This window comes from Neolamprologus brichardi, chromosome 1 (assembly GCF_056152115.1).
Source record: "Neolamprologus brichardi isolate AB-2024 chromosome 1, ASM5615211v1, whole genome shotgun sequence".
NCBI classification, from domain to species: domain Eukaryota; kingdom Metazoa; phylum Chordata; class Actinopteri; order Cichliformes; family Cichlidae; genus Neolamprologus; species Neolamprologus brichardi.
In genome coordinates, this window is record NC_142104.1 from 13,509,427 (window position 1) to 13,522,509 (window position 13,083).

Consider the following 13,083-nt stretch of genomic DNA (forward strand, 5'->3'; position numbering starts at 1 on the left):
TGTCTAATATATTGGCACTTCCTTCAAAGAGACTAAAATTGTTTTTTGAGAAATATCAAAATAAACCAGATACACTACCGGTCAAAAGGTTTATAACACTCCAATTTGTTACAGGTTTTTATTGACGGTTATGCAGTTTAATGTCTCATTGCACTCTGAAATGAAAGCATACTACAAATAAGCAATTGGAGTTAAAAAAGAAAACATGACTCATCAAAATAGCTACCTTTCACTCTTCTGTCCAGTTCATCCCAAACCAGCTCGATGGGGTTTATGTCTGGAGACTGTGGTGGCCACTCCATGGTTTCAAGTTTACCATCTTGTTCTTCCTGATATAGTTCTGGCATAGCTGCGACTTATGTTTTGGGTCATTATCTTACTGCAGGATGAACCACTGACCAACTAGGTGCATATCAGAGAGTACTCCATGGCGCTGCAGAATGCTGTGGTAGCCGTTTGGTCCAGGGTGCCTCTCACTCTGGATCCAGCAAAACAGCCACAGACCATCACACTTCCTTCTCTGTGTTTGACAGTTGACCACACACTATGTAACCATCTTTTCGCCTACAGCATATAAAGATCCTGAGTGATGAACCAAAGATTTCAAGTTTTGACTCATCAGAACATGATACCTTCTTCCAGTCTTCAGTAGTCCGATGGCAGCGTTTCATGACCGAGGCAAGCCTCTTTGTCTTATTCTGTCGTCTTAGCAGCTTTCTTGCTGCAATTTGTCCTGTCAAACCTGTAGCTCGAAGTCTTCTCTTCACAGTTAAAACTAAGACTTGCTTACTATGACCACTATTAAGCTGTACTTGAAGCTGTTGTCCTGTGAGCCACCTATCACGCAAGCTGTTAACTCTCAGAAACTTGTCCTTTGATTCAGTTATTTCTTTGGGTCTGTCGGATGTCTTCCTGTCAGAGTGTACCCCAGATTCTGAGTGCCTTTTGATGGTGAAGGAAACTGTACTCACTGACACTTTGACTTTCTTTGCAATGTGTCTGAAGGAAAGATGTTCATTTTTACATGTTATGGAAGAGAGACAATTAACAATGTCTCTTTCCATTGTTAATTGCCCCTTTCTTACCATTTTTGTAGCAACACACTACCTGCACTGCATTACAATACTGTTCAACTGATGCTCACGAGGATATGGTACCACAGCGTGTTCACTGCTTTTATGCAGACAGAGGGGGTTGTAGGTAAATGGTAAATGGCCTGTATTTGTATAGCGCTTTTACTAGTCCCGCCTAGGGACCCCAAAAGCGCTTTACATTCACACACACATTCACACACTGGTGGAGGCAAGCTACAGTTGTAGCCACAGCTGCCCTGGGACAGACTGACAGAAGCGAGGCTGCAATATCGCGCCATTGGCCCAAGGACTTGGCCCAAGGACACAACGACCGAGACTGTCCGAGCCGGGGCTCGAACCGGCAATCTTCCGATTACAAGGCAAACTCCCAACTCTTGAGCCACAATCGCCCTAATCTAGAAAAGTTGGAACATCTGTAGGAATTAGTAGCACCAGCTTTCAAGGCTTGATCAACCTCCACTGCTGGAGAACAGCTTTAAATTGTTAACCCATTTTGTGTTCCCTGAAAAAGGCCTTTTTGTATAATTCTGAAATGTACATTATTATTCAGTTTTGGGTAGCCTTAACCTTTTTTTAAGCTCTGGCAGCTCACCACTTACCTTTGTACCATTTCAGGCTTTTCATTGGATTTGAATGACTTGAATTACAATAAATAACTGAAAAAAATGGGGAGTTCTAAAACTTTTAACCAACAGTGTATATCTTTGTAGTCCTTTTATAATAGAATAAAAGGGTACATTTTGCTTTTTTGTTGTTGTTAGATTTTTTTCTCCCCTACAATCCCAACTCTAAAAAAAAGTTAGATTTCAAGACAAAAATGGCCAATTTTGAATTTCCTGGCAACACATCTCAAAAAAGCTGGGAGAGATATACCATTACATGGTAGCCCTTCATCTTTTAAAAACAGTCTGTAAATGAGGAGAACTGGACTTTGGGAGAGGACTGTTGTCCCATTCTCATCTGTATCTTGTCTTTTAGCTGATCAACTGTCTTGGGTCTTCTTTGTCATATTTTTCATTTCATGACGTGCCAATTATTCTAAAAATACAAAATGTCAATTAATTGTGCTTTTGTCTGCATATACGACAATGTCAAAGCAGTAAAACACAATTTGTATGCAGTTGATCTTTTTAGAAGGCTTGTATTCATGACTTTACACTGAGAAGTAAACTGCTTAATGTGTCTAGCCACCTTGCCATCATGATAAATGATGCTTTGTTTTGTCAGTTGCACATTTACAACAGAACCACAAATCAAATCTTTGTGTTATTTGAGGGAGTGTAGTATGGATGTCTCTTAATGTCACTTGACCCATTCTTTAATGGCGTCGAATCCCTAAACACCACTCAAACGTCAGCACCATTTCAAGCTCACTAACACTACATAAAGGCAGAACGTATTCTGAATTCAGATTGGTCAGCTTTACTTTTTCTGCCCATTACCCAAATGAAAAATGTTGTTTCTTTCACTCTGGGACCCCATGCCCATTAAAGAGTGATGAAACACAACGTAACTGCTCGTCTCTGCTTAGTTCAAATTTTCATCCCCCAAATTGAGGAAGAAAATATATGATGGAATAAGCCTGTTAAGTTGTATTTAATGGCAATGTGCACTGAATCATAATCTTATCTATTTCCAGGAGAGCCATGTGTTTTGTCAACATTTATTTCTCTTTATGTGGAACCTGTTGAGTTGATTCTGCAGGATAACATCCTGCTGTAACATGCATTTAAACAGAGCCAAATACAGCGGGCTACACAACCAGCATGCTGATCCTACAGTCAGTTCCAACCCGTTTTGGCAGAAGTTAGTTATCAGCTTCCCTGCAAACGTCTACCGTCCAGAGCCAATTCAGATTTACCAGCCCTTCTGGGAGAAAACAAACCTAAAATTTTACACCAAAAAACAGGACAATGTTGGCCAGTAGAGGGCAACAAAGTCCAAACTAAGTTTCTGCACGAGGCTGTTCTTTCAAGTAATTCATACCTCATTAGTAAGAAACGCCTTTAACTTAGATGTCCACATCCTTTTATCTCTAATCACTACTTTTTTTTTTTTTTTTTATCAATTATTAAAATATCATTAACAAGGACATGTACCATTCCTCACTCTTTTCACTATTAATCCAACTGTGCAGCTGATTATACTCCCAATATTTCAAACACACAAAATTAGTGGAATTATTCAGTATACATAATGCATGTGTCATGACACAGACCCTCTCTATAGTTTTAGTTATATAAACATATTAGTGCTGTACTGACATCTGGTGGACAATTAAGTGGAGACAGGCCAGTCACTCTGCAGTCTGCTAATGATTGACAATGAATGTTAGGATACTTTGTTTTATTTTGTAATATTTTGTATATTTTGTAGTTCATTGGCGTCAAGTGATAGTTCTTAGGGTTGTTACTGGTATTTTCATCCATGTAATAATTCACAAGGTGCTTGTTTGACTGCCTTCCCTTGACATAGCCATAATCTTTCATCTATCAATTCCTGGAATCAAAGTTTTGTTATTTTTGGCTTTCCTCAACATTATTTTCACGTCCTGGAAAACAATTTCTTATCAGTTGGCTCTGCATAGATACTGATCTATGTACTGATCAGTGTCTGCGTACACAAAATAAAATACCTCTTTTGAGAGACATTTGGACTTTGGAGGAGGGAATCATTTGGTTTAGACATTAAAATGTTGTTAATGTTATGCATTAAAGCTATTAAAGGACTTGGCTTTTGAGAAAAGATCATTGTTTGTGGTTAAATTACAATTTTCTGCCATTTCTCTATACAGAATACATGCTTCTGACATAAAGCCCACATGCTGTGGAGATATTTTCTTGGCACACTTTGGGTCCATTCATACCCACTAAGCATCATTTAAACACCACCTGGGTACCAGTTACCTAGTTATTATTGCTGAACATTTTCCAAATCACTTCAAACTGGTTTCTTGAGCATGGTGATGAGTTCACTGTACTCAAATGGCCTCCACAGTTACCAAATCTCAATCCAGTAGAGCACATTCAGTATGTTGCTGAACAGGAGATTTGCATCATGGATGTGCAGCCATCAAATCTGCAACAACTGTCTGATGTGATCATGTCAATATGGACTGGAATGTTTACAGCACCTTGTTGAATCTATTCTATGAAGAGTTCTTAATGCCAAAGTGGGCCCAACCCAGTACAAGCATGTTTTACCTAAAAAAAAAAAGTGTCCACTGAGCGTATTTTTCCTATCAAAATACATTTATTAATTTATGCACATGGACCTGAAAGAAAGAAACACTTTTTCATGACCATCTGATGTGTCAAAATTGGAAATCTTTGCTTCATCGCTCAGGATCTTTGTACGCTGTCAAGTAGGCGTAAACATATCCAAGTAAAGGTATTTCTATTAACGAAAGGCGACTATATCTTAGAATCACTGTTTGCTATCCATCAACTGCAATTATGAAAAAGACCATACCAGAGCATATTTAAGCAGTTAGTTAAAGTAGCAAACACATGAAAAAGACCAGAACGGTTATTTGCTGTAATCACAAACATTTTATTTTTATGTGTATTTCAAGACCAATAAGATTAATAATTTCATAAACCATCATGTAAACACAATAGCCTCATTACAGTATAACTCAGGGGAGAAGGCATTGTTAAAAATTAATGCACAAACATTTAGAAATCTTTGATGTTTGGGAACAACAAGAAAAGTTACACATATGCAAGGTCTTCATGTGCTTCTGTCTGTTACAACACAGTTAAAATGTTTACAATTCCCTTTGCTCAAGTGCTGATTCAAACCGATTCACTGAGAATCCCAATAGGTTTACACAAAATGATCTTTGACCAAATAAAAAACATTTTGCAGTGTGCTTGTACAGTGATTGTTCATCTCAGCATTGAGTAATCACTCTGAGCAATATATATATGTATACATATATATATGTATGTATATATATTAGGGGTGCAACGATACTCGTATCGATATTGAACCGTTCGATACAGTGCTTTCGGTTCGGTATGCATATGTATCGAACAATACAACATTTTTAATTTATTTTATCAACTTTCCTTCTGACGGTGCTGTCTGTGTTGAGCGCTCAGTGGATCTGCGCTCGACAGTGCAGCCTAGGCAGAGTAGTCGAACACAGATTCACTGAGCGCAGGGCAAGCTAGCAGACAGAAGTTAAGCTCTCCTTGCAACATGGCAAATTGAACCTCCCCCACCCTCATTCAGATCTGGCGTTTGGAACTATTTTGGTTTTCATGTGACGTATGACCCTTAAGGTAAGCTCCTCATGGACTAAAGTAAAACAGTATGTTGGTTGTGCCAGCAATGCTCAATTACATGGGTGGGAACTAGTGTGTTAGCGCAGTTAGCTCGTTAACGTGTTGGCTGTCCAGCCCCACGCACGGGGCAATCCGCGGTAGCTCGTTAACGGAGATGTGCCGTGTTGTGGCGTTAACCTCATTTCAGATTAACGCTGACAGCACCATTTGAAACACAACGAATATGACTGCACATTTACGCCGACATCATCCTAGTGTAAAGACAAGTGGAAGCAGACAAAAACAACAAGCACACATGCTACAAACTTTAGCCGAGTCATTTAGACAGCCGTTAGCACATGATTCTCCCTATGGGGACCTGATATGTTTAATATGCTGCTGTTTAATATACCCCAGGAGAAGGGTATAGTATAGCTTTTATTTTGGAAAGAGCCATTTCTCTGTAATAAACTTTCTTTTCCAAAGATGAGTGATTTCTCGATCAGATAGATTAAATTTTTTTTATTATTTTGTTGTTTCAGCAACATTAAATTTAAAAAATGTACTTTTGAGTTAAAATATATATTTATAATTTTAATAAATTACAAATTAAAAAGGCATGAACATTTTTTTGTATCAAAAAAATATCGAACCGTGACACCAAAGTATCGAACCGAACCGAGTGGGAGTCATTCTATATAAACACAATTTCTGAGCCCTGAACCAACAAATTTAAATTATTTCATTTTATCCTGCTTTTGCAGAGAAGTGAGCTCTAAAATGTGGTTCTAACCCTTTGAGCACACTTCCTGTTTCCAAAACTAGACAGAGCATTTTTCATTACCCTGTAGACACCGAAACTCGTTATCCCTTCTCATTCAGTTTTCTCAGGAGGAGCTACATCCATTAGCAGCTGGAGATGCATAGTGATGGGCCCTATGAGGAAACAGAAGTTAGAGGTAAAACCAACACAAGCACTTAAGTAATCATTATTTCCTATTCAAATTTGATCATATAATTCTACGTTTCTTCTCAACATACATATTTTTAATTTTTACAGTCAAAAATGTAAACTTACTCATGATTTTGCGCCCCCAGTTCACTTTTCGGTAGACAAATGGGTAGTAAAGGATAAGACCACTGAAGATGAAGATGGTACAGTAAAGGTATTCCAGCTCTGGCTTATCAATGATGGGTGCCAAGACCAGGTAGCCGGACACCAGGACTATTATGCCTGCTAAGACCACTGGTATCTTCAAGGGAACAGAGAAGTACATAGGAAGTGTTTGATTGTCTAATATTTGATGTTATAACACATCATAAAAATAGTGACTTTTACTACTACATTTTGAGACAAAAGCTAAATATGGCTGACTAACAAATAAAACAGAAATTACTGTTGACTGCACAGATAAGCCAAAACAGATAGAAATGTTTTCTAAAGAACTGATAAAACTTTCTAAAATCAAGTATATATTTGACTTTCTATTACTGGTCACAACTATTCTGTTAACTAGGTATTGTTAAAATAAATAAAATAAATCCTTATCTCAAGGCTTGATTGGGGTCATTTTTGTATGATATGGTTTGTCAATCCAAATTAACAAGGCATCAAAATGAATAAAATGATCTTTTGTGCCAAACAGCATAAAAGATAAACTAGCCTCACCTTAACTGGTCTGTCCAGGTCCTTTCTAGTGAAGCGCATGACTATGAGAGCCAGTGCTGTCAGCCCATTGAAAAACCACTGAGCAAAGCTGAAGTAGTTAATGAGGGTGTTGATATGTAGAAAATAGCCAAAACACCCTAAAACAGAGAAAAATTAAACAGTGAAATGCCATGTAGTGAAACAACACAGTGTATTGTTTATCTGAGAATCCATGTAAAATTTATAGGACTTGAAATGACACTGGTTTTTGGGCTCATTCAAAACTTTTACAATCTGTAATCAACACACCGTGAAAGGACATATAACATTTTAAACAATAGATGGCTGATCATCTGAGGCCAAATTAGAACGCATACAAAATGAGTCATTAAATGCGTAAGACTCACATTAAATATAAGAGCAGGAGCAGGAGTGTAGCGTTTCACATTAATGTAGGATAAGATTTTCACCATGTGTCCTTCTCTGCCAGATGCATAGACCAATCTGTAGAGCAAAAAAACATTAGGTTTACATTATTCATTTTTTTCTTTTTCATTTTTCGTTCCATCCCCTTCAGGATTCTAACTTTCATTTTCAGATGTTTCATTTTTACACATACACAAATATGCACTTCAAACCGCTTTAAAGCTACTGACAGAAATAATCTAGATTATGCCAAACTATCAGCATGACATGAAATATGTAATAGATGTTTCTTTTACCTGCCAGCAGTGAAACAGCTTCCATTGGCAGAACCAAATGTTGAGAAGACAACAAAGAGAGGAACAATCCAAGATGCTGGGTAAAGGACTCTGTCTCCGAAAGTCTGAAAAAATACAAACTAATGTTTCAGAAAATACAAGATATGAAAACAAGGGGCTAATATGCTCATCTACAACTTTCATAAATAAATAAAATTTAGGCATACTACATGTGGATTAATAACTAGGTCTTTTGGGGATGTTCTCATTTATGTCTGTTAAAATTTGTTATCAGTAATAAGTTATTACAGACTGAATTTAAATTTAAAAGTTAACGTCTCTCAGCTATTTTAACTTTCAATGATTGACAAAGGATATTTGTATTTGCTACTTGTTTTTACAGTAATTCAAGATATGAAGCTTGATTTTGACACTTTAATATTAATATTATTTATCACTATGTCTAATTTTCTATCTCCCACCAAAAAGGTAATACAATCTCTTCCTTTTATTACAGACAGTGTTGTAATAAAGCTCCTTGGTTGTTTGCATCCATCCTTTACATTACAGTTGTCTTGATCCTGCAGTCAGCTATTGTTGCAGAAAGCTTGTTTTGAACTCAGAGAAAACTTAGCTGTTTCCATTTTACAAGCATGTCCATCTCACATTAATGGTGACTTAAGCTGGGCAAGCTGAGAAGTCAGTAGCTTTTTCAGGATCAACACAAAAACAAACCTTCTTTGATTTTATCTTCACTTTTCTCGAAACCAAACTTTTTTTCTTAAATTCTGAAACACATCATCCTTTCTGTCCAGTTACTGTAACTGTCAAATACTTGAAACATCATACCTAAAAACTAATATTACTAGCTAGCTTGCTTGTTTTAATCAATTTTAAATCATGCTTTTTATTTGTTTTTGTCATGGTTGGCTGTGTGGCAAGCAGAAGTGGTGGACCCAAAATTGCAGGACTCTGGGAGACGGGAATAAACTGAAAACACAGCTTTATTGCTGGAGGAATGATTCACAAAATAAAACTTACAAAAGCAAAACAAAACTCTAAACCGAGGTGCTGGAGGACTGGACATTACAAACACACAGCAAGTTGAGGGTACGATGTGACAGGGAGCACAGGAAAACACAGGGCTTAAGTACACAGGGGAGTAATTAGGAAATGGGCAATAGGAGGGAGACACAGCTGGGAGAAATTAGGCTAACGAGACAGGAGAAAGGTAAAACTGAACACATTGACATGAGACATGAACTTTCAGAATAAAACAGGAAACTAACAGACACAGAGAACCAGAACGGACACTGAACTTGGCAGGCAGACTCACGAGCAGACACAGTGACACCATGGACAGACAGAGGGAACACAGGCAGGCATGAAACAAACACACTAACACATAGCAAACCTAAACAAAAGACAAGGCAGAATAAACAAGAATATAAAGAAACACAAAACACCGAGTCCTCAGACTCAGGACCATGACAGTTTTTGTTTCTAATGTCTCTGTAAAGCACTTTGAATCACCTTGTTGTTGAATTGTTCTATACAAATAAACTTGCCTTGCCTAGATAAAAATGGTTATCAGATTTGCAGTCACTAAGTAAACATTTGTTGAAGTATAGGTGAGTGAATGCCAGGAGCAAGATGCTTATTGACCAGTGTTATCCTTACCACAGCAACCGCTGGAGACAAAAGCAGTTCAGTTGTGGTCATAACAGTGAAGTAAGCAACATTGACCAAAACATAGCACACAGTAACCAAAGGAATCCCAATAACAATCGCCAGTGGTAAGGTCCTAAAATTGATCAACAAAAGAAAAAATATTTTTTAAAAATTCAACGCCTTGTGAATTATTGCTTAATACTAGAGTTTCTTTAAGGCATGTTTTTACCTAACTGGGTTTTTTAGCTCTTCTGTGATGAAATTTAGTTGGCTCCTGTAAAAGTAATGAAATGGAAAATATATGACACATACTTCTCAGTAGAGCATTGGACTCAAATGTACATGCACATACTCAGTAACCCAGTTAAGTCCAGTTTTCCTGGCCTAATAAACAGGAAAAGAGTTAGCCTCTTCAGCATCTTCGGTAGCAGTAACTTATTCTTTTATGTCTTTTATGTTTTATTTGCCCTTTAAATACAACCTCAGATGAATGACACTAAATCATGTTTTCCATGGAAATTAAAAGGTTTAATATCAACCGGTGCTGCTAATAAACTACACTGCAGTGATCACTGGCAGTTTTGGCAGTTTTCTAGTCTGGATCATTCAGGTGTGTGTTAAGACAGAGGTAAGGGGGAAATATAGTAAAGATAGAAGTTAGTAAAGATAGTGGAGAAACAACTTTACTCTTCGTCAATCTCAGAAGAGTTGTAAGGCATGTATACGTTTTAAAGCAAGCAATTTGAACTTCATGAATCTATTGTGGCAAACATCCAAGGCAAGTGCCAATATTCCCAGGATTACAGAAGTTGCCAAAAACCAAAGAGTTACGTTTCAGAATCTACAGGCCTTAGTTATCATGTTCAATGTTAAAGTTGATGACAGTACAAATAAAAAAAATACTGAACAAGTATGGTTTTGCTTGGAAGGGTTGCCTTAAAAATGTCTCAGTTCTGTAATAAAATATGGTAGCAAGATTTGCAAATACATCTGAAAAAACACAAGATTCCTGGAAGTATATTCTTTACAAAGATGAGACCAAAGTGGAGAATATTTGGCAAAAACAAAAGAAATTATATCAGTACAAACACCTCATACCAACTGGTAGAGGTGGTAGAGGGGTAATGATTTGTGCTTGTTTTGCAGTCACAGGACCTAGGCACCTTGCAGTCATTGAGTTGACCATTAACTCCTCTATATACAAAAGTATTCTAGAATCAAATATGAGACCATTTATCTACCAACTAAAATTGGCTAAATTGGATCATGCAAGAGAGCAGTGATCCCAACCACACCAGCAAAGCTACAAGACAATGAGTGAAAAATACAAATAAAAAATCTAGGTATATCAGTCACTCAGTCAAAATTCAGCCCTTTCTAACTGAAAAGCTGTGGTAGGAGCCATGAATAAACAAATGCCCAAAACCTCACTGAACTGAAGCAGTATTGCAAAAATAGTGGGTCACAAAATCCTCCATAATGATGAAGGAAACTGAGAGTCATAGAAGAAATGAAGTTAAAGTTAATTTATTGCTGCCAAAAGGGGTTTTACAAACTACTGAATCATGGAGTGTATTCCAGGTTTCATACACTGCTCCTGCATTTGGACATAGCTATTTCATCATGAGGTTGTAATTTAATGGTTCTAGATCTAGTAAGATCTAGATGATTTTTTGCTCATCTCCTGTTATGTAAAACCTAAGAAAGAGGGTGAACTTTTTCACATGCTTGTACTAGCAATGTAATGCAGAAATGCATAACTAAAAACAACATACTCAACCAGTACATAATCTGTAATTGTATAGAAAGCTAAAATAGTTTCACAGGTTCATCATCAAGGCCCACGTTTCTACCTTCAAAGGTTGTGGTATGTGCGTACTAAAAATATTTTAGTGTAATTTGTTGAATACTGCCTGATCTGGATACATCAGTAAGGTTATTTAAGATAAAATGCAAGCAGTATGAAATATATAATTTTTGAAAACAAAGATGTAAAACAGTTTTGTTCTTTTCTTTTCTGAATGCTGAGGATGGTTACAGTGCCCCTTATTTGAATTCAGAAGAGCAATACTCATCATATTATCACATATAGCCTGAGAAAGTATGAAACCAAGTAAATAATTACCATCCATCATAAGCCCAAAGCCCATTATAAAATGCAAGTCCAATTGCTCCAAAAGATGTTGCAGTGCCATCAAAAGCATTTGAAAAATTCTCTGTTTTTCCTGGACACAAATACATAATATACAATAATGTTAGTGGTTAAAGGTTGGTTAACATTTATTAACACAAACATTTAAAGACAGAGTTGTATGTAAAGAGATATAAGAAGACTGACCTTGTGCCAACAGAACGATTCCAGCTCCAACTATGACAAGAATGATTACAAGTTTGGCTGCAGTAAAAAAGTTCTGCACATAACTTGCCAGTTTGACACTTAAACAGTTGATGGATGTGATGATCACTGCAAAAAAACAGAAAATGTAATCATATAATTTCCCACCTATACATTTAATATTAAATGGATTTTTCAAAGAAGACTTGGTATTAGGGGTTAGTTTAACTCATAATTCTAAATTGCCCACAGGTGTGAATGTGAGTGCAAATGGCTGTCTGTCTTTTTGTGTTAGCCTTGCGACAGACTGGCAATCTGGCCAGGTCGCCAGTCTCACCCTAGGGTAGCTGGCATAGGCTCCAGCCCCCACATGACCCTGACAAGGATAAGCAGAAGAGAATGTGTGGATGGACACAAACCGCACAGCTGGTTTAACTGCTGGCACAGATGGTGGCAGCTGAAATGGCTGCGATGCATGTGGAGCAAGCAGCAGGGCAAAGAGAGCAGCTGTGGAGACTTCAGGACCAGACCGAGCATCAGACACCGATGTTGGAGAGGTGGGTGAGGGTCACTTTGCCACCACCCCCTCGTCCACTGGCGGTGATGATATACTGGATGGGGGAGGGTGACGACCCTTGGGTGTTCCTGGAGGCATTCAGAGCCACAGGCGTAACAGTGGTCAGTGGCAGAGTGGCTCAGATGGCGGCTCTGAGCCTGCCGCTGGCCTCACGACGAAGCTTCAAGGGCATCTGCCGGGCCGTCATGGATAACTTGGGCTTCTACCTGGAAGACCATCACCAGCGGTTCCGGGACAGTCAAATGATGGCAGAGGACCAGCTGTTCATGTGGGCCTGGAAGCTGCATGACACAGCAGTGAGGTGTCTGCAGCCCGGCCATCAGAGGGAGAGGCGTGGCAATGGTGGTTCTGGAGCAGTTCATGGACGACCTGGAAATGGCACGATGGGTCCGCTGCCATCAGTCAGCAAGCTTGGAAGCCACAGTCACCCTTCCAGAGGACCACCTGGCTGCACGGACCGAGACAGCAGAGATCCACAGCCAGCCAGGAAACCACAGCTCATGCAAGCACTGAGATAGAGGCTCCCTGGCCCCTCCTTAGCGGAGCAGCCACTGGTGCTTTGGGCCAGAAACCATTTTTTACCTGGTCCGCTAGCCCAGGCCCTGGAAGGAGCAGACAATGTATCCAAGCCACGGTGGGTGGCACAGGAGTGCTGGAAGTGCAGTCTGTTATGGTAAATGGCCTGTATTTGTATAGCGCTTTACTAGTCCCTAAGGATCCCAAAGCGCTTTACACATCCAGTCATCCATTCACACACACTAAACTTGTACTTTGTCTAAATCACTG

At 38.5% G+C, this 13,083-nt stretch overlaps 2 pseudogenes across 1 annotated transcript; one reads left to right on the forward strand and one right to left on the reverse strand.

Moving 5' to 3' along the window:
• Positions 1-5,924: 5,924 nt before the first annotated feature.
• Positions 5,925-11,953, reverse strand: LOC102796006 (b(0,+)-type amino acid transporter 1-like; annotated as a pseudogene). Its single transcript, XR_015719253.1, has 10 exons — positions 11,950-11,953; positions 11,724-11,849; positions 11,511-11,610; positions 9,615-9,659; positions 9,395-9,518; positions 7,736-7,839; positions 7,421-7,517; positions 7,035-7,171; positions 6,444-6,618; positions 5,925-6,301 (listed from the first exon to the last, which is right to left on the reverse strand). The product of XR_015719253.1 is annotated as a b(0,+)-type amino acid transporter 1-like (transcript).
• Positions 11,954-12,167: 214 nt separating this feature from the next.
• LOC148106388 (uncharacterized) lies at positions 12,168-12,810 on the forward strand (annotated as a pseudogene).
• Positions 12,811-13,083: the final 273 nt, after the last annotated feature.